General features: G+C 45.5%; 1 long non-coding RNA gene across 1 annotated transcript; it reads right to left on the reverse strand.

The window, feature by feature from the left end:
- Window positions 1–428: 428 nt before the first annotated feature.
- LOC138489660 (uncharacterized) lies at window positions 429–24832 on the reverse strand. The gene is made up of 4 exons (XR_011274857.1): window positions 24799–24832; window positions 6990–7088; window positions 6561–6652; window positions 429–615 (listed from the first exon to the last, which is right to left on the reverse strand). It is a non-coding gene; the product is annotated as an uncharacterized lncRNA (long non-coding RNA).
- Between the last annotated feature and the right edge of the window lie 130 nt (window positions 24833–24962).

Below are 24962 nucleotides of genomic sequence, written 5' to 3' on the forward strand. Positions count from 1 at the left end.
GTATTCAATTTCAAGGCCTTGAAGACGGCTAAGGTCGAAACATGTGTCAGCTGACTTTAAATTCACCTACAGATGAATACCCTGATGATAAGGGTTTTACTTTAATTCTAAAAGACTGTATACCTAACTTTAAGGAGGTAGAGTACGATTCGCCAATAGCAATCCATTCTCTGTCCTAGCTGCACACATACTCTGACCTGGACTACGGTCTCAGAGGGTGTTCAACCCATAGCGCTTCGCCAATAACATAAGAGAAATCAGTAGACCATCTACAGTTACTCTAGAGGAAAGAGATGTTGCAAATGGGGTGGGCATTGTGTAGAATTCATCTGTATGTGTGAAAAAAGGGAACGACTCCACATAGGGACGTCAGACGTACCCTCCTCCCCAAACATCAAATAGAAAAGAAAAAAAACACATTGCTTACCAAACTAGAAAAGCATGACTCCTTGAAATCCTTTTCTTCATGGATTTCTCTTCTACTTTCATCGATACCCTCTATCAGCAATTTCCAATTAACTTCAAAAAGAATTGCAAAGGCTCAAATTCCCCATCCTTTCAAATGCACAGAGAATTGTCTGAATCAAAGAGTGCCATGATGATTTGAGTTATTGTCTAAAAGAAGAAACAAAATATGTAAATTTAGTATGTGCCAAATATTTGTGAACCAGGTCTGTACTCAAAACCATTAATTTATAGTGGGCTTGCTATGGATGTTCCTGCCTGATGTGTCGCGATTTATGAGTGAAGCGTCTCTTGGTGCTTGGTTAACTTCCTCCAAGACTTCCACCCATTGTTGCTTTAACTAGTTGCATCTGTTCGCAAATTTAGATGTGTGTGTTCTGGAGAGGCAATACGTTCTTAACTGCAGAGCTCTTGTATCTAAAATGCTGCAGTCATTTTGTGTGTGTCCTTTAAAAGACAAACACATGTTTCAGTTTGTTAAAGGTAAATATCAACCATAGAGAGCCCCACCGTGCAGGCAGCAACATGTACAGGAAATAGGAGGGTGTGCAGTGACAGAACCCATGACCAAAGTGATCTTTACTGGGGGAACAAAAAGTAAATATTACATCTTAGCAGGAAGGCCCTTGCTAATATGATCCAGACACTATCCTCCAGAAGGGTCACAAGTCCCCCCCATATGCATTGCTAATGTGCACAGCTCTCATAGCAGTGGAAAAATCCTGCAAAAAAGTAAACCAAGCCATGGGTAAACTTTGCAGAGGCATGGTTTCTCACACATGCACCACAGCTGGATACATGTAGATAACCCATTACGTAGAGGGTCGGGTGCACCTATCTGAGGAAGGCATGGACTATTTGTGGGGAACTTTGTGGGGGCATTGGAGCAGCAACAGAATTAAAGCCAGAGAGGGGCAGCCAGTGGGAGCATTTATCCCCTACTTGGCAACGGTTTGAAAGCAATCAGCCTGATCCGTATAACAGTAATTGTGTGGAACTGGGAAGGAGTCGCCCCACCCATGAAAAAGGGTCGTCTGTATGCTGAACAGCCTGGGCGTCTTATGGCAGGGGACTTCAAACTGGGGGGCCCAAAGGATGCCAGTTGGTGGGGGGCTTGAAGGATTATGGTGACTTTTTAATAGAAAATAAGAATTTGTGGCGGGGGGCAGACATTATTTTACTCAAGGGGGGGCTCCGCATAAAAAGGTTTGAAGACCACTGCCTTAAGGGAATAAAGTGACCTCCCACTTTCAAATAGCAAAGCAATTCACAGCACTCCTTTCACTGCCAGGTCAGAAAATTCCCGCTACTGCGCCAGTCCTTATACACAAGGCTGCTGAAAAACCCAGACAAGCAATAAAATAGCTCAACATCATCTAACGAGAATGAACTGGTCCCATCATTAGATAAAAAGAAAAACCATAAAACGCATTCACCCCAGATCATCATAAACAATGATCAAAAAAGATATTTTCAAAATTAATGACAGGGATCACGATCCCTAGCAAGCATTCAATAAAGTTTACAGGCAAACTATCTTCAATTACCTGCTGAGGTCAAGTGGTTGAAAAAATAAAAACTCATTGAAGGGGCAATAAAATCCCTCCGGGAACCTCATCAACCTATATAGAGAATGTGACATAGGTATAACTAGAACATGCAGTAATCCAGAGTCCCTGAAACTTACATTTGTATATATTAAATCATGTAGCGATTTCCCCAAAGTGTTGAACAAACTAAACGTAGATGAGTAGAGCATGAGTCATGAGGGGAATTAGAACACGGACCCCTGCGCATAAAGGCTGGCACAACTAGCCCTACTGTGAACCGAAAAGGCAATGGAAAACGGGGGTGAACAAGCCATCTATGAGCCCTTTAAAATAAATCGCGTAAAAAGCTCTGCCTCGTGGGTATAGCATCCTTAACTTCCAGCAGTGAAAAAATAATATTCAAAAGCATTACAATATAAAATGAGTCTTTGAATGCCAGACAGTTCGCTTTTTATGGGGGGGGGGCAGCTTTACAGAACCTCTTTAGGGGTGCCTTGACCTTGAACTTCACCGAGTACCTGCCTTGTACACTTTTCACATTACACAAATCTCAACAATGTTCACCAGCTTGAAACGAGTGGGGGGAGGGGCGTGGGGAGCGTTGAAACTCTCCTTTAATGCAAATTCAGTTGCTGGACAATTAATGGATGCCACTTTTTTTTTAGTTGGCTGGTGTTCAATGGCTTAAGTGAAAGCAATGATCAAGTTGCAAGCATTGCTAAGAGAAATAAATAGATGGGGGGGCATCTGTCCACTGTTGGTTAGAGGAGTCTTTTTCTCTCCCTTCTTCATGAGAGCTTGGATGGCCAATATCTGCAACCATTCTCTGTGCGCCGAATCACAACAGCAAATCTAAGCCCAAAGCACCATGTGCCACCAGAAGGAGGAACCAAGAATCAAAGAACTAATTGATCAGGGCGTTTCAACCATCCCCAGCCTGAGACTACACCTGGCGGTGTGTGCAGCACACCCTGTACCGAACAGCGGCTCAAACAGTCTGCCACACACTTCAATACTTAGCCAGCCTTCATGCTAGCCAAACAAAACGGTGCCCTGCTTCAGAATTAAGCAATATTAAAGATGCTGCAAAAGTCACACACGCTTCGCACAAGCCACACACCAATAATCCCCACACAAGGGAAATCTACTATGCCAGCGGGTGTCTGTGCACTGGCATGCAGCTGCCTGGGCAACTTATTGAAAATTACAAGCATTGTGCCCTCTATATACATGAGGCACATTCTCACAGGGGTTATGCGAAACTGCAATGTTCTTAAGCAGACAACAAGAGTCAAATCTTGAGTATTGCTGGGTCCGTGCAACTCTTTCGTTCCCAGTAAAGCACCGGAATGATGTCGCTCCTAACCACTGAAGGTGCGGTCATGTGTACGAGTTGTATATGCACTGTACCGGACACATAGCAAAGTCGCACACAAGGGCACAGCAAGCATGTGGATAATTGACCGCTTTAAAGCAACCAGGGATTTTGTAAAGGTTTAGTACATTAAGCTTCTGCCGTTTAAGCGCACACGTGCACTGTGCCCTAGGGACCAGGGAGGATAAGTGCTCATCCAAACTAGCAATCAAAATATGTGTTAACATATAGCGGTGCCAGCAAGATAGCAATTAGGTTTTTTGCCTTTTTTAAAAAAAACATTTTCTTGATAACAAGATAGTCATACGGACAGTGGTCTTCAAACTTGTTTGACCCCCCCAAGCCCTCCCTAAGAAAAAGGTACCTGGCTTCGGCCCCTCTATCCACATGGACTCCAAAATGTTTATCTGGTGTAAAATGGTGCCAAATGGAGATGTGGGTGCCAAACAACATTCTTTCAAAATCATTGCTTGCAATAACTCAAATTAATTAGAGGGCAAATATTTGTAAACGCAACATACAGAATTTTTAGCTACAGGGGACATGACTAAAAGTAGCGTTTGATATTTATTTCAAAGAGTAACGCAGATCAATGCAGTCACTTGCAAGTTGGACAGTGGCATACTGGAGAGCTAGTGTGAAGGGTGAGCCTGCCTTTCAGCAGCCAGCCATCACTATTTGGTTCCATTTTTGCAATAACCTGTGGTTGGCTTTCTTCCAGCTTTGACCTATATTTAGTCTTTAGGGCTGCAAAAGTTGAAAATCCAATCTTGCAAAGGTATGAGGTGCTGAAAAGGTAACAGTACATTGACTGCATTTGGATAAAAGGGGGAAACAGCATTTTGCCAAAATCCACCCAAGGACAATTTGTTTAATTGACTCTCTAGTAGGCGGTCACTTTGAAGTTCCATTAGTTGCTCCTGGAGATGTATTGGGAGGTGGGCGGGCCCCTACGTCCGATAGGAAAGGCTGAACCACTCAGTCATTGATGCTACAATTGTCCTCTGGAAAGTACTTTTGAGAGTGGTTCTGAGATGGTTTCCCATTAGTTCAGCAATACATGAAAAGATCATACTCCACCTCAGCAAGAGAATCTACTAATAATGAAACGCGTCGGAATGCAGACATTAACCCTCCTCCTCCAAAGCTCAAACTTCTTCTAAAATGCTGACATTTTTGCATTCATAGCCAATGATGTGGTTTCTTTTCTGTGCCTTGCAGGGAGAGGTTTAGAAAATGTAGCTTTTAGTAGGCTAACAGTACAAGCAAGTGTGAATCACACAGAGGCTCTTCTTTCGTCTGGTCTAAACCCAGGAGAAAGCGTCTCACTTTATTCCAGAGTTCCTAAACACAATATAAAACTTTTCCCCCTGGAGAGCAACCTGACCTCCGTGTGAAACAAAGCATCATGTTCAGATCCCATTCCTGCACATAATGTGGCAAACAGATAGGCTCTTGTGCGGTGCATCTTAATAAAATGCACAATCTTTACAAAAAAAAGTCACCATCTCTGAGAGTCCATTCCCCATATTGCACATAGTCAAAGCTTCCCAGGGATCACGCAGTGTGTGTCCACAATATATGTGGAGCTACTATCAACACTTTTGCTTTTAACCCAGTTCTAGCACCAGACATTGAAGGAGCACCATCCAAGCAAATACCAACACACACCTCCCACTTTAGGCAGTGGGAATTTAGGAAGTAGTTAACAATGTCAATGACTATAGATGCAGTTGCTCTGCCCTGAATTAGTTTACAAAATATTTCTCCAATATTTCAAGCATAATATCAATTCTGTACTGATAGAAGAGGACAGGTCAGTGATGCGGCGGAAAATTGTGGTGTCAGACAAAGATACTTTGACATTTCTCTGCTGCACCGTCACTAAGCATTACCCGGTTGACATTGAGAATTCTTGGCAGAATTACTCTCAGCATCTGTAAAGGGCTTTTTCCCCCACCCCCAGATAATGTGGTAAGAAGCTTCCAAAGCCTTTGCAGGTACTGAGGCCACGTTTTAACAGTGTCTTTTGCTTGTGTATGCCTTGTAGCTGCTGTACAAACAAATCCATGTTTTTTTTAGCTAAGTTTTTGTTTCCAAATGCGCCTTAAGTGTTGGCTTCAGGCTTGCTAACATAGCTCCTCAAACCACAAACTGCAGCTTAACTGGTCAGCAACTGTGAGCATTGTGAACCCAAAACGCAAAAGACACATTTCCGTGTTTTTGCATTTCTCGTGTCCGTTTCCACCTCTCCTTCCGCTTTTCGTTTGAGATTCCTACCATCTTTGGGCACTGGGAAACTATCCAGTTCTAGGTGTTATATCTGCATTTTAAAGCCCGAACACAAAAAAAGACTGATTTTTTCCCAGCCGTTTTTGTATTGACTTGAAAGTGCGGAATTCACATACTGCCCCCTCCTCCTTCCCCACCCGCTCATTAACTCGTCAATCAGGGGGGGACCCCGGAACTCCCAATTTCCCTCCCCCAACACACGCATCTTACACACATGCGCGCACACAGTCCAAATACACCTCTGCCGGGTCTCACAGAGCCTGTCAACCCCTGCACGCACTCATGTGTCACAGAGGTTTGACAAGTATGATCGTTCGATTTAGAAAGACCACTCTGAGCGGTCACAGAGCGGTCTTGCTAAATCGACCCCCCAACCCTAATCGGCACAATGAAAAAGATATTTTCTTCACTTAGCACCAATGATCCATCTAAAAAAGGAGCCTGACGTGAAAACATTGCAAACCCCGAACATTAATTTATGTCACGTTATTTTTTAAAAACCATTTAAAGTTTTCAAAAATTAAAAATGCTTTTAAAAGATTTAAATTGACAAAACACCACATAAGATTTAAAACTAACCACGTGAAAAGGCTGGGGGGCGAAAAACAAAACCAAGCAAACAGCCTGGGGGAAAAACAAACTCAGCAGTAATGGGTCAGAAATGCTGCTTGGATTAAAAAAAACACCACATTGATACAAGTCTCAGAAGACTCCCTGTTCAGATCGTGAAGTTCTAGCTTGAATTGTTTGTTGAAGTGTGGGCCTGGACTAGGCCACAGGGCTGCGAAAACTTTACCTGGATGCACATTGCACAGGGCCGATATAAACCTTCAGCACTTCTACTCAACCAATATTACATAGGGAGAAGAAATCCCTACTTGCCTGTGTCACTGGGTCAAGTGCTTCACTGGATTTTTCTTGCTGGGACACAGATGGTTAGGTTGACACACCGACGCTTGGAGCGATGTTGCTGCAATAAAAACAGTTAGTCAAGGATACATGGGTCTATCTGAGACTTCAAAAACGAGCAGGGGTTAAAACCAGCTCTTGGGAGTTAGGCATCAGCTAGTAAGCAGGACATAACGCTGGGAAACCAGGAGAGAGTACACAGTGCACTGTAAATGAAATTCCCACATGAGACGTGAACTTTCAGTACCGCCCCAAACTGGACATGAGAAAGGAACAGCCTCAAAAATAGGTTTGAAATCCCCGATTGTGACTCCTACTGTAGCTTTAAAATTACCCCACCATTACCCACAGCAAAAAACAGTTGTTTAAAAAAAAAAAAACAAAAAAGACATTCTTACCGTCGGAAAGTCCTAATACAGATGTCAGGATTTTTTATGGTGCCATTGCTGCTGGGGACTTTGCTGTCCAAGATGGGATGATTAAGCCAATTTGTGTTCCTGCAATTGAAAAAGTACAATAAAAAAAAAAAAAGATAAACGTACCAGATTGACCGTACCAATATGTGCGCACTACACTCTGCCAGTTGGCACACATCCTCCCCCGCACACAAAAGGGACCTAGGGTGCAGGGTCCAACTGGGAAATCTCCAAAAGTTCCCTATAGGCCAGTCCACCCCAGCTGGTAGAGAGAGCAGTCAAGAGCACATACCTGAAAACGTGACTCATACTCAGTCACAGAGACAAAACGAAATAATAGAGCGAGCGAGAGAAAGAGCATCAGCTTGTTATAAGTTACCCTTAACAGTTGTGAAGTCCAGCCTTCAGGCATTAAAATCTTTAATCTACATATTTTACATAGAATACGACACAGTAGTTCTTAACTCACTGAGCCAACTTTCGGAAACATCGAGTAATAGCCATGTAGCTTATAGTGCATTTCGGTGACAGCGCTGACATAGCAGAAGACTGCCGCGGCTGCCATGCTAGACACGAGGGCCCCTGGCTTCTCTGCAACATATGGTGCCACATGCAGGCGAAGGCCTGGCACCCACAGCAGGATGATATACATGAATTCCACTTTAAATCACTTCTATGGCAGCGGTGCAACCAAAGTACTGTTGGTAATGCAGTGATTTTAGTATATCATGGGATGCATAGACTTGCTCTATAGTAGATGGCGCCAAGGGTAGCTCAGCAGGTTGATAGACCATTGTTGAGACTGTGTTTAAGGTTGAATTTAACCAAAACAATAAAAAACAAAAACAAAAAATATGCAAAACGTGTTAATCAATAGGGCTTTTTGCAATTACTTATAAAAAAAGGAAGTGCTGTAAAATGTGTTTGGCCAAGGGATGGGTTGGGGTATTTCTGCCTCCGTTTAGCACCCATGAACCCAGTTTATTTTCCCATTAACTGCTGTCAGCACAATGGAAGCATTTATTTGTAAACATAACATCTTTATGAATATAACCTGTGATAAAACACAAAGCAAGGGGCACTCAAATTGTACTGGTGTGGTGCTCAGAGGAAAAAATAAATAAATAAATAAATAAATAAATAAATAAATAAAACACACATCTCAAAGAAAACTAGTGAACGCAAGTTTCAGCAGCATTTGAGAGTTTGGAAATTACTTTTTTCCTTTGAATGTGTAAAACGCACATTTGAACAATGTGTCCAGCATGTAGAATGCCTGCTTTCAACAGTGACCACACCCCTCCCCGCCACAGTGATGTTCATGGCCCATTGATTTCCATGGGATCCCTTTCAGGACAGAAAAAACAAACGGGATGAGCAGACAGAGCCAGGAAATGCGCGAGTGACAGCTGGGGAAAGGAGCCCTGCTTAGATTAGGTCACCGAGCCCCCAGCTTCCCTCTGCAAAGCTGGGGGCTTGATGAAGCCTGGTCATGGCTGAGGCAGGCCAGGTCCCGAGATATACGGCCAGACATCTGATGCCGGATCTCGGACCCGGCCAGCGCTGTCCGATGGACCAGAGGGGTGACGAGGCAGAGGGACAGCCAAAGCAGGGGGGACCGATGTTGTACGATATCTGGCTACCCCACGGCAGATTGTTGGAGAGCCCAGCAATCTGCTGTGGGGAAGCTGGATATCATACAACACTGGCAATGCGTGCTTCCGTCGCCGCTCATCTCTTCTTCCCCCATGGCCAAGCAAGGTGGGGGCACAGAGGGAGAGGTATCCAGGGGGAACCAGCATTGCACTGATCCAGCCCCCCCTGCTCACCTTTCCCCACGCGTTAGTCTTCAACGCTCCAATGGGGGAGAGGGAAGCAGAGGGACCGACAAAGGCCTGAAACACTTGCTTTCCGGCACTCCGTCCAACTGTGGTGTGGCGGTCTGAGCCGAGAAGCGGCATCTCTTACCAGGCAATAAGACGCTGGCGTCACCAGCAAAAAGCAACAATGCAGCGTGGACATGCGATCCAAGTTCAGGAAAGAGCACGATCCAAATTCAGGAAAGAGCACGTCCAGGCTGCATTTATTTCCCGCGCCCTCATCACGTTGCACTGACTAAGCATGTATTTTCTCTTTTCTCGCTGTCCTGGATCACACGCCCCACAGATTGAAGACCCCTGCCTACAGTATGACTATTTTTAGGGCTAAATACTCATGGTTATCTTGCTGGCAAGACTACATAGGAGTTTGCATTTTCACTGTATACTAGCAAAGCAACATGCAGGCACCTAGTCAGTGAGACAGCTCAGGTAAATCAAGTAAGTCGCAGGGAAATGAAGAAAGTTGGTCCAATACAGAAAGAAAGAAATATGGGGCGGGGGTGGGTCAAGAGACATCTTGTGGTACAGACACTGGCCGGTACAGCTCAATGCAATTCCTGGCAGCACTGAGCGGTAAAGTTAGGCACCTCTCCCTGCAATGATCAATAACCCCTCACCTCGTAAAGGCAGTAAAGTTACAGAAATCATACCAAGGGAACTGCATGCTGTCGTAGTGAGCTCATTGCTGTTGTAACAGTGAAAGCTGTGTTGCGCAGATAACGGCATGACTGGTCATTGGGCCGGCTCTCATCGGATCCGAGCTCCAGCACCAGATGTGGAGCCAGATCGCGGGATCCGGCAAGTCAGTCGCTGCAAAGCCCAAACCCATGCTCTGCGCTGGGTTACTTTGGAAAAAAAAGAAAGAAAAGAAAGCGCCCGTGGCAGCACAGAGTAGAGGGGCGGAGCAGCTAATTGCCGCCATGAGGGCTCTGATGGCTCCGCCCCCCTACGTGTACACAGCAGGACTTTGATACAGGTCACAGTTGCAGGAAAAGCAAACTGTAAATTCCTCTGGTGACCCCGTGCAGGGTGCACAGGGTACCCAGAAGAAGTTACAGTCCTCAGCCACGACCCAGTTTATTTATGCAATGTTTGTCGAATACATGGACCCGGATTATTCATTTATTTATGCAATGTTATCCGACAAACATTGCATAAAAAAATAAATATACAGGTAGCCGTCAAACATTGCATGAATAAATACCCTTATTATCATTGAAGCTATCCCACACGATGCAGCCGCCGAACTGCTTTCAGAGGGGAGATGCACCGGGTGTGGTTCAAGTAAAAGAAAGCGTTGCTTATGGCGAACAGAAATCAGCAGGTTTTAAGAATGAGGTTGCAGGACAATCCCTCGGTTTAAACCAGGATTTCCCCACAGATTATCTGCTCTTGCTCCATTAGCAGAGACGTTTTTATGGGAGGGCAATAGGGGCACTTGTCCAGGGCCCCCACCTTGGAGGGGCCGTCCACCAGGCTGCCTGATCTAAAGTAAGATTCCATTGTTCACTAGACTTAAATAGAACACGCCAGAAGATGTTATGGCATGCTGCCGAGGCGCTAAACCTATTGCCTGTCTGTTTTGACAAGTACATTCTGCCTTGATCAATTATCATATAATGCTTTCTGTGTTCACTGTGGAATACATCGTTTGTGTGTTCCGTACAGCACAACTTCTGTAGCATTCTTTCCTTCCTGAGGGAATTCTGTTGATCATGTGCAATAGCAAAAGTTGAAATCCATTTTGATAAACTGAGTGCCACAATGGATCCGAACTTAGCTCAGTGTGTTAAGCACTCATTGCAGAGATATGTGTTCATATGAAAGATTAGAAAAGCACATTCCAGCAAGGCTGGCTGAAACTTTCCTATGTCTGAAGTTTATAAACATACCTGCATATGTATTTGGTTTTGCAGCATAATAGGTCTATTATTAGCAATGTTCCTGCACCAGGTAGGGGTTGCTATAAAAACTAACATGTCATTCGTACGGTGAAGGTCTAGAAATTGGTTTGTTCAGATAGAGCGTTCTAAAACCTAGGCAATGCCCTCCAAAGATGAGCATAAACTGTTAGTCCAAGAGGTGAATAAGTATCCAAATTCAAGACTGTGGAACCAAAGTGTTCCTGCTTGTATCCTGGCTTTGCCAGCAGACGATACAGTGATCCTGGTGAAATCATCTCTTTTGCATTACTGTGCTGCCTTCGGTGAGGTTTGCCTTCTTGCATGCTAGTGGCAACGTTTAGCTCATTACTTTATATTTCTTCTTATGTAGGCCATTTGAGTGAAAGGGGTGGTGGACAGGAGAGCACGAACCAGATGTTGCAGGTATTGGGCAAGCATATTTTAAGGTCTGTTCGTTTGACATATATAAATGTATAAAAGTCAAAGGTTTTTCTGCACATTTATGAATGACAATCTCACAAGCCATTGTTTTGGAAGTATTTAAAGCTTAAAAGTACAAAAAAGCATACCTAGATTAAATCTGTGAAATCACATTGCTTGGTATGCTGGTACTTGTATACTTCCCTTGATGATGGAGAGAATGAAGCTAGAATCATTCCCATGTTGCATAACACCCTTCTGTAATATTTTGGTTTTAAAAAATGTCAGATTTGGCAATGTGATTTGTGTACTTTGCAAGTTGGCCCAAATCCAAGCTCCTTAAGCAATGTGTGATCCTGGGCATCTCTTTTATTGCCTAATCTCTCGGAATTCCCAGTCCCTAAACCTTTCAAAATTGTCGACCCTTCAGAGTGATTTCCTTCTCTGGGTATGATCTTCATAAAAACCACACTCATGGTTTCACTGGCTATAGGGTTTCTTCCACTATAATAGTGAACATTGATATACTGCACACCACTGGCACGTGTTCCCTTGATCTCTAATGGCAACACTATTTGAAAACCATGTTCCACTTCTAATCTCAGTCTGTCTGGATAGAGGCACCTTCCTGGTAGCTTCTGATCTGCATTCACTATCCATGCTATGCTATGTGTAGCTTTCTCCTTCCTTTCAATTGGTCTACTCTATCCATGCTTGAGCACTTTTGCATTCTCTGAGGCAGGTAAAGAAAGTTCTCTGCCTATTCTGGGTTACATGTACCTTTTACATACAGTCCCGCATTAATACTACAGGCTGCATACCTTCCCGGATGCTACTGATTAAAGTATCCTGTTTCTATACTAGAAGAGAAGTCACCTCTTTGTACATTGCTAATGTTGGCCTTCAAATGCTGCTTGCTTGTCATTCTAATTAGCGCAAGAATGAAGATGTAAGGGGACTTAAAGGAAGTAAACATGCTTATTTTGAATGCTGCGAGGCAGCATATCAACCTATAGGTCATGATCACGGTGGGTGGAGGGGGCACCAGATATTCTTGATCACTTAATTACTTTGGTTTGGTGGAGGGGGGCCCCAAAGATGTCCATGCACAGGGCCCCAAAAAGACTTAAGATGACACTGACCATTAGCTAGAGTAATTGCTCCTTTTAATGATTCTTTAACAGTCTGCTTAAAATAATCCTCTGTATGAGCTCAGATCACAGTGTAGACTAACATTGCTGTTGGTAGTTTAGGTGCACAGATGGATGGTACGGTTTGCTCCCTTGTACAAGTGCGGGTCGGACTGGGCCATAAAATTGTCTCGGGCGCCAATGAAAGAGTGGCCCATATTTGTAAACAGCAATTCATTCCTTTTCTGACCATAAAATGGGATGCAAATTGTGCATTTTAAAAAATATTTACTCAGCAACACTAGTCAAAACTATTATTCGCATAGCGAAGTAACTCATCGCCAGTGCCATGGAAGTGGTTTAAAGTGGAATTGATATATAGTTTGGAAAAGAAGCAGCATGAAAGAAATTGCGCCGTTTTAAACTATTATTTTGGACATTTCCTTTGATCGGAGGTCAACTGCCAGCTCCACCCCCCCAATGCTGCGTCTTTGGGCACCGCCCCTTCAACTCCGCCCTAACCCCGGCCCTTGTGAGACCCCCCACCAAATGTTTTCAATTTCCACCACTGGATAAGTGTGAAGATGGCAGCAGCCAAATCTGCCCTGAAATTCTCTCGCTGTGTGCAGCACGGCCATAAACCACTTCTTTGGGTGTGGGTGGAGCCGAGGATGGGGATACCAGCCAAGAAGACACACAAAGATCCACTGTTGGTGCAACTAAAATCAAAATAGGAAAAACAAACCCATCAGTGTTTTGTTCTCCCCCGTTCCCTTCCCTTGCCGCACTGTGAAACACCTGTGTATCAGCTCGATGTAAATAAAAATAGCATTATCATCATTAAATATACTTGGCACTTTTCCGAGATGAATAAGCGCATTATAAATGTCAGTCCGTCTACAGACTCTATGCAGTGCCTGTCGTTGTGGGAGGAGAACCCTTTTGAACTGCTGACTTCCGCGGAGCGGAACGCGGAGTCGGAGCAGAGTGAAGCAGTCCTGCAGTCCTTGGCAGCCGAGGACGTCGGGACTTAGGCTCGGCTCCTCCGACTACCCTGACGCCCTGTCCGAGGTGTGACTTTAACCCCTTTTCACACAGCCCCCAAACTATCTCAACCTTTTCAGCCTGCTGAAACAATGCTACAACATTCGACATCTTCTAAAATCCCATCGCCGCCATTTATTTATTTATTTGCATTAGTTTATCGCACAGGCAGCCCAGAGGGCATCGTGGCGCTTGTTACAGATATGAGCATGACTTGTAGTACGTACAGTGAAGTCATTACTTAGTTGCAAAAGAAGAAATAGTAGCTACAGGAGAGGAGGAGAAGGGAGGAGAGGAGGAAGGAGTAAGCGGCACGAAAGGAAGAGGAATTAGTTGAACAAAGTGGTTTTCAGTTTTTTTCAGAAGGCATTGAGAGAGGTTTCTGCTCTGAGCGTGCTAGGTAGTGCGTTCCATAGCTTAGGAGCAATGTAGGGGAAACTTATTCCACCTGCTCTGGCTCGTTTGATGCGTGGGACCCTTAGTTGGTTGGTGTGGCATTGCCTAGTTGGTCTGGCGGAGTGAGATCTGACTAGTGTGTCAGACAGGTATGAGGGTGCAGACAGGTTGATACATTTGTGTGCGGTGGTAAGTATTTTGAATGTAATGCGCTCTTTGACAGGTAGCCAGTGTGCTGCCTTTCTGGCGTGCGCGATGTGGTCCCTTTTAGGTATATTGAGGGCTGCTCTTAGTGCATTATTCTGTGTAGTTTGGAGTTTATTGAGATTGGTGTTGGAGGTGCCAGCCAATAGCGCATTACAATAATCTAGTTTGGCTCCAATGGTGGCTCTGGCGATAGAAAGGCAGTTATCTTTGGTTAAGAAGGGTTTGATGGCATTAATGAGCTTAGTGCTCAGGGCGGAGGCAGAAACAATGGAATTGATTGCTTGTCCATGGAGAGTGAGGCGTCGATGTGGATTCCTAGTGTTTTAACAGAAGGAAGAACTGGGATGACACAATTGTCTATGCAGAAATTGGTGTACAGTGGGTCGAGGTTCGTGAGAGTAGATTTTTGACCCAGGATGAGAATTTCGGTTTCATCTCCGTTAAGACATAGGCCGTTCATGGCCATCCATGCTTGGATGGTGGCGTATATATTTTGGAGGGTGGCTGCGTCCTGATGGTAAAGTCCTGTGAGCGGAAGGAGCACTTGGGTATCGTCAGCGTAGTTAGTGTATGTGACCCCAAGTGCGTCCAGTTTATCAAAGAGAGGTTTGGTAAAAAGATTATAGAGAGTAGGAGCCGTACATGAGCCCTGAGGGACTCCATGCCTGATGGTGGTAGGCTCTGCGTTAGCTATGTTGGAAAACACTTTCATCACTCTTCCTTCGAGGAAGGAGGTGATCCAGTTTGTGGCTTGTTTGGAGAAATGTGCGGCCTGAGTGAGATGGTTCGTGAGGATGGCATGATCGACTAAATCAAATGCCGCCGAGAGGTCTAGGAGGAGCAGAATGGCCGGCTTGCCTTTGTCTAGAGTTAGGGTAATTTGGTTCTTCAGATCTAGTAAAGCGGTTTCAGTGCCGTGACCTTTGCGGAATCCAGACTGACTTTTACCTAGGACAGAGTTGTTTTCCAGGTAGGACTGTATCTGCATGTGAGCAGCTTTATATAAGATTTTTAGAAGAAATGGAACTGTTGTAATGGGCCGGTAGTTGTTAGGTTGGGCAGGGTCCAGGGTTGGTTTCTTTAAGAGCGGGTGCACCCATGCCTCTTTAAGGCTGTCTGGGACTTTGCCCGTCTTGAAAGAGATGTTAATAAATGCTGTGATGATCGGTGCGAGGGGTGCTGCACATTCTTTAATGATGTTGCGGGGGCATATATCGCCTTTGCATTGAGATGGTTTGAGCTGTTTGAGGATGTGGAGAGCACCGGATTTGTTGATTGGGGAAAAATTGAATTTGGCGGTGAGCTTATCTTTAGCAGTATTGACGGAGAGGGTCTGTTGGGGTTGCAGAGCCTTGAAGTGTTCTGCTATTTTATTTTGAAGAAGGTCTATTTTATTTAACATCGCTGTTTGGATGCTATTGCACCAGGCTTCATCCTTAACAATCTCATCTGTACAGATTAGGGGGACGGTGAGCTCTTTAAAGATAGTAAAAAGCTCTTTTGAGTGGGAGTTAGCTTCCATGATACGTTTATTGTAGGTTTCTTACTTTGCCTTAAATATGGCACTTTTGTATTTTTTAGAAATACAAAGAAAGTCTACTTTGGTGGCATCACAGGGATTGGCCTGCCATGTTTTGAGGGCTTGGCGCTTGCATTGGCATAGATTTAATAGGTCCTCCGTGAACCATGAGTTGGAGTGAAACGATTGTTTTCAAGAGGAGCTGAGGCGTTTATGGCATGGGTTAGGGTGTCTTTGAAGATCTCTGCTAGAATGTTGGGGTCAGAGGAGAAAGGAGGTGCTAGGCAGGGGTTGTTGAGAAAGGGGCGTATATTGTCTGCTGTAAGTTTTTTGGAACTTCTGGCTAGCTTGGACGGTGCAGGTATAAGTGGTTTGGAGTATAAGGATATGGGAATGCAAAATTGAAGGCAGTTGTGATCAGACCATGGAAGGGTTGTGTTGGAGTTGAGGGTGGAGCCACAGTTGTGATCTGCCACCCAATCTAAGATACGGCCTTTATTATGGGTCGGGGCAGTAACTATCTGTGTGAATCCTAGATCTGTGAGGTTTCTGGTGAGAGTGCTGGCTGCTTTGTCAAGTTTATCATTGTATCCAAGGTTTAGGTCTCCTAGGAGCAGTGTTTTGGAAGTTTGTTTGATGTTTTTTCCAAGGAGATGGTTGACTATGCCTGTGAAGTTATCGACAGGGCCTGGGGGTGTATATATGACATGAATGTTTACTGTGTCTTTAGGGGAAAGGGTGAGTTTGGCTGAGAGGATGTCTGTGGTGTCTTCCCCGGTGGAGGGGGTCGGGTCTGTCTTAAGGCTAGGGTGTCTTTAAAAATTAGAGCGACCCCACCTCCCGTTTTTGCTAATCTGTCCTGTCTTAAGATCGAGTAGCCTGATGGTACAGCTAGGCTGATAGTAGGGCCAGAGGCAAAATGCAACCATGTTTCTGTTATGGCTAACATATCTAAGTCTTGGCTGGTAATAATATCATTGACTTCTAAAGCGTGGGCGTTGAGTGAGCAAACGTTTAACAGAGCACATTTAAGGTGTTGGATCTTTTTTGATTGTGGTGGCTTGAGGTCGGTGATAGGACTGGGCTTCTTGGTAGTGTGAGTAGGCTTATTGGTCATGTGATGTCTGGGTGGAGCGCGCGTCGGAGCCCTGTTTAGGTGCTTGTGGGTAATAGTGTGTGGCGGGCAGCAGGTCTTAGTGTGAGTGCGTGACCTTAGGCGTGAGTTCCTAAGTGTTACCTGCATGGGTGTGGAGAAGAATGCTAGAGGGAGTGTGCGTGTTCTGAGTCTGTGCTGCCTGAGTAAGATCTCGGGTATTTTGAGGGGAGTGGCATTTGTGGTGGTGTGCTTAAGTTCCATGATATGGCTGTAGGGTTGCCCTATGGGCACGAAGTAAGCAATACTACTAGTGAGTAAGATGTAAACTAAACCTATGAAGATGTACAGTGTGTGGGCGGTGTACATATTGAGATAGGGCGGCGGGAGCTGGGATGCTATAAGGGTAGACCACACTATCACTATGGTCTCTAGGCGACCATACGGCACAACACAATAGCACAGTGGTCTCTAAGCGACCCTAAGGCACAACATAATAACACACACGTCACACACTATTAACCACATAACATTAGGCCACAGCTAAAAGTTGGAGTCGGGCACATAACATTAGGCACATTGGGTATAGCAGTGCAAGGTACAGCGCAGCTATGTTCGAGTGTCAAGCACCTCAGGTAAAACAAAGCAAAATACAGCTCAGCTAAATTCAAATGTCAGGCACAACAAAGGGAGACAATGCAGAACACAGCACAGCTAACAGTTGGACGTCAGAGACATCCGGGTGGAGCAGTGCCAAGTACAGCGCAGCTATTTCTAGTGACTGGCACATTGAGTAAAAGCAGTTCAGAATGCAGCAGGCTATGTCTAATTGTTAGCCCAATAGGCTGGGTAGTGCGGAGTGTGGCTGGGATATAACACGGTGAGCAGCAAAGGCAGGATGTCCTGGAATCGCACTAAATCTGCATAGCATAATCAAGGTGAGGGCATGGAGCAAGGTAATATAGCATACAGCAGCCGTCGGTTGGCAGGAAGCACAGTATGACAACGCAAGATGAAAGTTAAAAGCCAGGAGATTACATGTCAGACATAGGCAAAGGGCACGGGAGAGCCAGTAGCTCGAGGATTGATGCATTGGCACGATCGAGGACCCACTAATAATAAAAACAGCTGGGGATTACCCGTTACGAGATGTTACATTTGCTAGTGATTATACATGGAGATACACACATGGTAACTCCTGAATTATAGTTAGTCAGAGTGGTAATTTCTCAGGCAGGCTGCTTACCAGGTCGTAAATTTGAATCGAGGAGAACTAGGAGGTAGTTCCTGGTGTCGGTCCGGCATGGAGTACGGCTTTGGGCTCTGTCCGGCTCGTGACAGGCTCAGGACAGGGAGAGGAGCCTTCATACGCGTGCCTTAGGAGGCGGGCCGGCTTCTCGCCAGCCGGCGAATGGGGCTCAGGATATGGGATGGCTCCAGCCAATCCTGGGTCGGTGGGAGGGGCTGCCTCAAGCAGCAGCAGCACAGAGTGCTTTGGAGGCCCCAAGCAGCCATTTTGGAGGCCATCAGACGAGGACACGGACCAGCGCTGCCTCAGGAGTCATGGGAAGAAAACTTCACTGCACTCCAAACAGAAGAGCCGCCCCTGTGCAGCCAGTGCTCCTGCAGTAGAAATGGCGCCACTTGGATCGCGAGGACATGCCCCTCTACTTAATCATCCCAAACCCATTGGAGACAGGGGTGACCGGAGGCTCAAAGTGAACCTGGGGGCTGAAATTCAGGACTCACCGGTGTTGCCGAGCCCCTTGTCCCTTCGCTGCCCCTGCTGCAGTTATCTGCGAGCGCTGCGTGCCCTGTGGGTGGAGCCCAAACCCAGCTGGAGTCTGAGTCACATCCCCCGGCCGTCCAAGCCTACCGTTCTCCGCTTCGGTGAGTGGCCCCACGTGCGATCTGGTCGGAGGACCTCTCGCTCGGGACCTGGGCGCGGAGGAACGGGTTGGCTGGGAGGATTTTGCTACGCCGGCTCCGGGCGCAAAGGGGGGGGTGAGAAGAAGCTGGCCGCGCCCGAGACGGCTCCGACAACCATGGCGGCCACCTAGCGCCTCCCCCACTAAGTCAGGAAAGTTTGCTGACTTGCTCGATGAGCACTACATTGTCAAACCCTGCCCATAACCAACTGTCCAGCCCGCGACTGACCTCAAATGGGTCTAATGATGAACAGAGCGCAAAAGCAGTCGCACCCAGTACAATAGCCCTGATACATGCGTGCCCGGAGCATGTTCAAAATGAGTTAATGGACACCTTATCTAGCGATAAGGACTTGGCCCTTTCTCCTGATAAGGAGAACCCATCTTCGAATCCCTCCCCTACTAGAGGGACACACGTGGACCTACAGCAAGCTCCTGCCGTGGATTCTAACTTGGGTCTGATAAATCCATCTGACACATTGCCAATGCAACCCACACTCTATCTACTGCAGCCGATCTGCTACTAAACAAAAAGCTACACCACCAATAAATGAAAAGAATACCATACAAAAAAAGAGGAAGGGGCAAAATACAAGGAGGCACAATCGAAGAAAACACTGAAAACAAAACTACACAAAAAAAACTAAGTAAACGGAAAGACGATGCAGGGAAATTACATTGCGCCACCAATTGCAAAATCAACAAGAAAACAGTTGCCGGATAAACCATTCTACCGACCCCTCTACTATCTAGTGCTTTGCTCAACTTTTTCAAAAAACAAGGCAAACGGAAGTTGCCTACTGACTCCGAACTTTCAGATGCCAAAATCTTAGAGGCACTGGAAGACTCCCAGACCCTGCCAAAACTTAGGAAAACAACAATCGCCCTGGACAAACCTAAAAATATGCAAACGGCATTAGGCCGGCAAGATTGCGAACCCATATCGCAAACGAACGAGGGGCAGGCCGACAACAGAGGCTCAGGGGCAATCGACCAGCACAAGACCAATACAACCGAGGCCACAAGGCAGAATCCCTCAAAGGAGGGCTCCATTCCAGCACATGATCTTACTGACCTAATGGGGCTACTTTCGAAAAAAGAATACCCTCAGGGAAGATAGAAGTTTGCAACCATGGGTGAAAATTCACCTCCCAAGACCCGACCTCTCCATCAATCCATCAGAACTCGTATGCGACTTAGTACCACAGAGATAGGCAAAAGCGGGCCCGTCGACTTCCTCGCCCAGATCTCTCCCACTGGGTGAGGACAGTCTTGTACCTGACAAAAATCGGCGATCAACCCTGAACCAACACCATGTAGAGTTTTCGGGTATGCGGCTCTATAACAGAAGACTGAGCGAACTTCCATCTGAGCCGCAAAAAGACTAGCCTAACAACAGACGGGACAGGACAACAGTCATGTCAGCCATAACGATAGCTATGGCCCCCTTCTGTAAGCTTTATGAAAGCATTAGTGACGCTACCAAAGACAACACCTCAACGTTAGCACTAATACAATCGAAATTAACATTCTTGGAAGGTTTCATAACAGGAATTGACTTGAAATATGACACATTGCAAAGAAAGTGGGATTCTAATGTAGCAGTCCTCGAAGCCAAAATAAAGAAAAACTCGCAAAATGGACCAGCAGTTGCAGCATCCCTGACGAAATCCACACAGACGGCTCAAGGCAGTCGTAACGAGGGAAATGCACCAATCTTCAACAGTCAACAATCCCTTCTAGAGAAAACCTAATCCAAACTAAGATCAAATCACCAATATAACAGATAAAATGGGAGCACAAAAGACCCAGCGACACAGAAAATAGCTCTAAAAATATCCGAGAAAGATCAAAGAGAAAACTTGAAACTAACATTGTCCGCCCCGACTTCTGAAAAGTTCGATTGACCAATCGGGCACGCAAACGACAGGGGATCAAATAGTGAGTAACAAAAGGGCCCTGACTGTCGGCCTAACTAAATCTCGTAGAACCCCGGCAGACTTCTTAGACTCAAGTACCCTAACAAATCTAACTCAGCACCTACAGCCAGAACCTAAGGAGACTGAAACTGCGGCCTATATAGAGGTAAACGGCACTTCAAAAGACGGCCAAAATGGACTAAGCTTGCCTCCAGCCACTCCACGGCCCAATACTAAACCTGTGCAACGAAAAACTGAGAATGAACACAAGCAACACATGAGCGCCTTATCCTCAAAAGCAGAAGAAAACCCTATATCTTCGCAGCAGGAATCATCAGTTACCCAGACACGAAGTCTCAGATCGCCCATGCGAACCCAAAAGCATCATGGGCCCTCAGAAAAATCATGGTCCGACGATCAAAATCAAAAAAAGATTCAGTTGTTCAAAATAGAACAGGCTTCTGCGAACGACAAATACATGGTCTTAAACCGTAAATCGGTTCTGAAAATACTGAAAAACATCACCACCTTAAAAAAGTTGAAAACTGAAGACTTCACGCTCATTGAGCCCTACCATAGAGAAAGTAAGGCCAAAGCCTACCTTCATATTAAGGCAGCAGCGATCCAAGACGTTACACAGGAAGCAGACAAAGAGCTAAAATTAGCTGGCTTTTTGCTTTCAGAAATTAAAACTCTGGACACCTCATCCAAAAAAGCAAAGCTGGACATAATCAAAACAAATACAAGGAAATACTCTTCTAAAACTGAAGACTATCACAACTCCCGGAGAAAAGATCTGAAGCGACATTTTTGGGACACTAGCAATAAAAGTCTCTCCAAATACTCATCAGAAGTCGTGTCCTCTCAGCACATCCAAGAAGACAAAGAACAGACCAGAGGAAGATCGTACCATTCCAGAGATGAAAGGCCTCAAGGGTGTCAACGTACACAGAGCTACAGTGAAAAGTGCTTACAGAGGAACAGAAGTAAAATCCACAGAGAACCCAGACGGGAAGCCACTACCAGAACACTATGCGACTCACCAGTCTACCGGGGTGATGAAGCTGTCTCGGGTGGCCCAAGGAAATGGCTAAAAGCAGCCTTAATTCCTAGCCACAAGAAATAGCCATTCCCAAACCCGGGAAACGAACACCATCTTAAAAAGGCACTGACCCTAGCCTCATGGAACACAAGAGAACATGGCCACTTATCCAACCCCGATAGCCAGGACCTAGGCAAATTTGATATCCTCTGTTCACAAGAGACGTGGCTCCTTGAGAAGCCTTCACTGGACGGCTTCAAAATAGAGATCTCCCCAGCAGTTGAAGGTCTAAGGGGCAGACAGTCAGGAGGCCTCCTTCTCGCGGTTCGACTGGGTCCTGACTTAGAGATCGTTGAGAAGATAGCAGGATCATATGGGATACTCGCGGTTCTGTCCCATTGGAAGCACTTCTCATACTCCCTAAAGTCATGGACATCGACTAATTTGGCCATCATGACGGTCTATTGGAACCCTCAAAAAACAACTACAACAGACTTCTGCCGATCTGTGGCAGACATTATCGACACTATCATTATCGACTGGAACACCACATCTATAATTATCTGTGGAGACATGAATGCGAAATGCGGGGATCCAAAAATCCAAGTCATCCCTACTACCACTTTGTTGCTGTCAGAAGAGAGGGGTCGAGCATGGCTAAAATGAATGACCTCTCGGAATTTTCACAATGTCGCATGGGCCAAAGACTGGCAAACACAGATACCGACATGGGAAAGAGGAAATTCTAACGCCACTCTGGATCACATTGTTGTATCCAATGCCTTACTTCCGTACATCCTAATAGTTCCATGTTATAAAAACAGATACCAGTGATCACAACATGCTGTCAATGGCATGGGCATCGAACTGTCAGCAAACCAAATTCTTTCCTACCTCGGTCGAGGCGAACAACCAACAAACTAGGCTTCGACTAACAGCCGCTTGTATCAAGAACCTAACACGCCAATACATCGCCAAAGAGACAAACACAGTAATTACTACAGCAACAGAAAGACCAAATTACATCCCGCTACTGATTGAATACAAGACGAAACCTAAAAGTGGCAACAAATCGACCACAAACCCCAACCACATATTTAACAAAACAGTAGCAGATAAAAAAACCGGCTCTGAGAAAACTAAAGCGGGAAGCCAGAAGAAAGAACACCGAATCGACCTGGGAAACGTGGATCAAACAAACAAAAAGCTACAAAGCATGGCTACGGACTTACAAAGCCAAGCTCTATCAAAACGACGCTGAAGCAATGCTAAGAACCTTGACTACTAAATGAACTGGTGACTTCTGGGCCCTAATCAATAAAACAAAAAGAAACGTGGACACCCAACTGGCCAACTCGGTTTCAGAAACAGCATGGGCCAGATTTTTCACAGACCTTTTCACCGCACCACAGACCTTAGCTGCCAAAACTTACCAGGTGCCCTGGATCGATCTCTCTGCAAAAGATGACAAACGGAGCCATTAAAAAGCTGAAAACATTGAGAGCTCCGGGCTCACTAATATCGATCTAAAGACTCACATTGAAGAATGGACGGACTTCATCAGTTTTCTCTTTAACCAGTGTAGGAAAACGAGACTTATCCCTGCTTCCTGGAAAAAAGCGTTTGCCGTCCCGATTTTCAAGAGGGGAAACAGGGAGGATACGGCAAACTATTGCCCCATAGCCCTTCTCGACATCATTGCCAAACTCTTTGCTACTCTTCTGCTACACCATTTTCAAAAATGGGCAAACACAGCGCCATGTGCAAATGGGAGCACCTCTGTAAACATCTTCCTGCTAAATATAATCAAGCTAAAAATCAAGCAAGGTGCTCCAACTGTCTTTGCGGCCTTTATCGCATTCAATAAAGTGGACAGAACAATCCTATGGAACAAACTAAAAGCATGGAACTGCCCAGAGGAAGTGCTAGATCCAATAATGGCACTACACACACAAACATCTTTACGTGTTCGGCTAAATCGACAAGGTCTGCTTTCAAAAGAAATCCCAGCAGAACGAGGGGTTAAGCAGGGCTGTCCTCTGGCACCTGCCCTGTTTGTGGCTTTTCTAGGGGACTACAAAGACTCTGAAACTATTACTCGCTCCTTTCCCCTAAAAATATCCAACTTTATAGGAAAACCTTGCTCCAAGACTGCCTACCCATATATAGGCTCATTGACGATGAAGTGAAATCGAACAAATGCCAAGCTCTAAACAACTGGGTCGAAGTCCAAAAAACCAAACTGCTCGACCTGGCATGCACTTCAACGATCTTAGGGACAATCCGCTAAGAGTGATCTTCAAGCTTAAAAATCAAGACTGGATCAAAACAGGAGATAAAGCAGCCGCAAACAAACTCCTAAGGCACCTTCCACCGACATTCAATAAATTAAAGTGTCCCCTGACCTATTGTCTCAAATTTCCAGACAAAAAACTACAAAAAACCTTTAAGAGCTCGTCTAAATCTACTACACAACCGGGAGATTCTAGCAATAAGAACACAGACTAACCTCACGACCTGCAGACTGTGTGAAGACCCTGACAAACAGGAAACGGTCTGCCATCTGGTCCTCAAGTTCGAAATTGAGCCTAGAACAAACAGCGTTTCTGGCCCCTCTTTGGGCTAACTCAGTGATAGTGGAAGAATAAAGAGGGTGGTTTTGTTTGATTGCAGGCGGAAAATCAAAATGGTCAGTAGCAACAGCCAAACTACTGGAAGCAACTTTTAAAAAGATGAACTGCCTTCAACTTCAAGAGAACAGAGACTTGTCCGAGCAGCTCCCTCTCAGACAGTAAGGAAAACTGTCAGTTCTCGTTGCTCAGCAAACAACCGAGGAACTGTCGAAACGCAGGACACATAGAGTACTGATTTTGTCCACTTTTTGATTGCGGTTGCCGCTCCTTGTAAACGTACATTTTCTTTTTTGACTACAGACAAGTAAATTAAAAAAAAATAAATACCTGCCTGTGCACGGCGTAGAGAGCTCCTGTCTCCGAGATCCTCTTCTTAAGCACATAGACGTCCCACGTGAAAACGTCACGACGATGTAACAGATACACGTCATTAAGCCGTAAAGGCATTTCAAAAAGTATCGGCAAACTTTAAAACAAACACACAATACTAGCAGGTCTCATAGGGACTTTAAATGTGTGACTGATAATGAAAGCAATACAATGCCTCTGTTTAGCCTTCTCTTCCACACATTGCAAAGGGGTAAATGAACAATCCCATCCCCGGGGAATGCCAAATCGCCCCCCCACCCCTTACAGGAGAAATAAATGAATGAACAGTTATGCTGGAAATTCATACCCATATGCGTCTGTCTGCATAAGACACATACCCCCAGGACCGGCCTTAGGGGGGGTGAGCCAGGCGACCGGCCAGGGCGCCATTAGCCCCGCCACCTCGGGGGAGTCTTTCAAGGGCTCCCCCGAACTGGCGTACCGGGAGAAGGCGCAGCAGACGGGCTTTCA

The sequence above is a fragment of the Ambystoma mexicanum genome, chromosome 9, assembly GCF_040938575.1.
Source record: "Ambystoma mexicanum isolate Mex_15411 chromosome 9, UKY_AmexF1_1, whole genome shotgun sequence".
Taxonomy (NCBI): Eukaryota; Metazoa; Chordata; class Amphibia; order Caudata; family Ambystomatidae; genus Ambystoma; species Ambystoma mexicanum.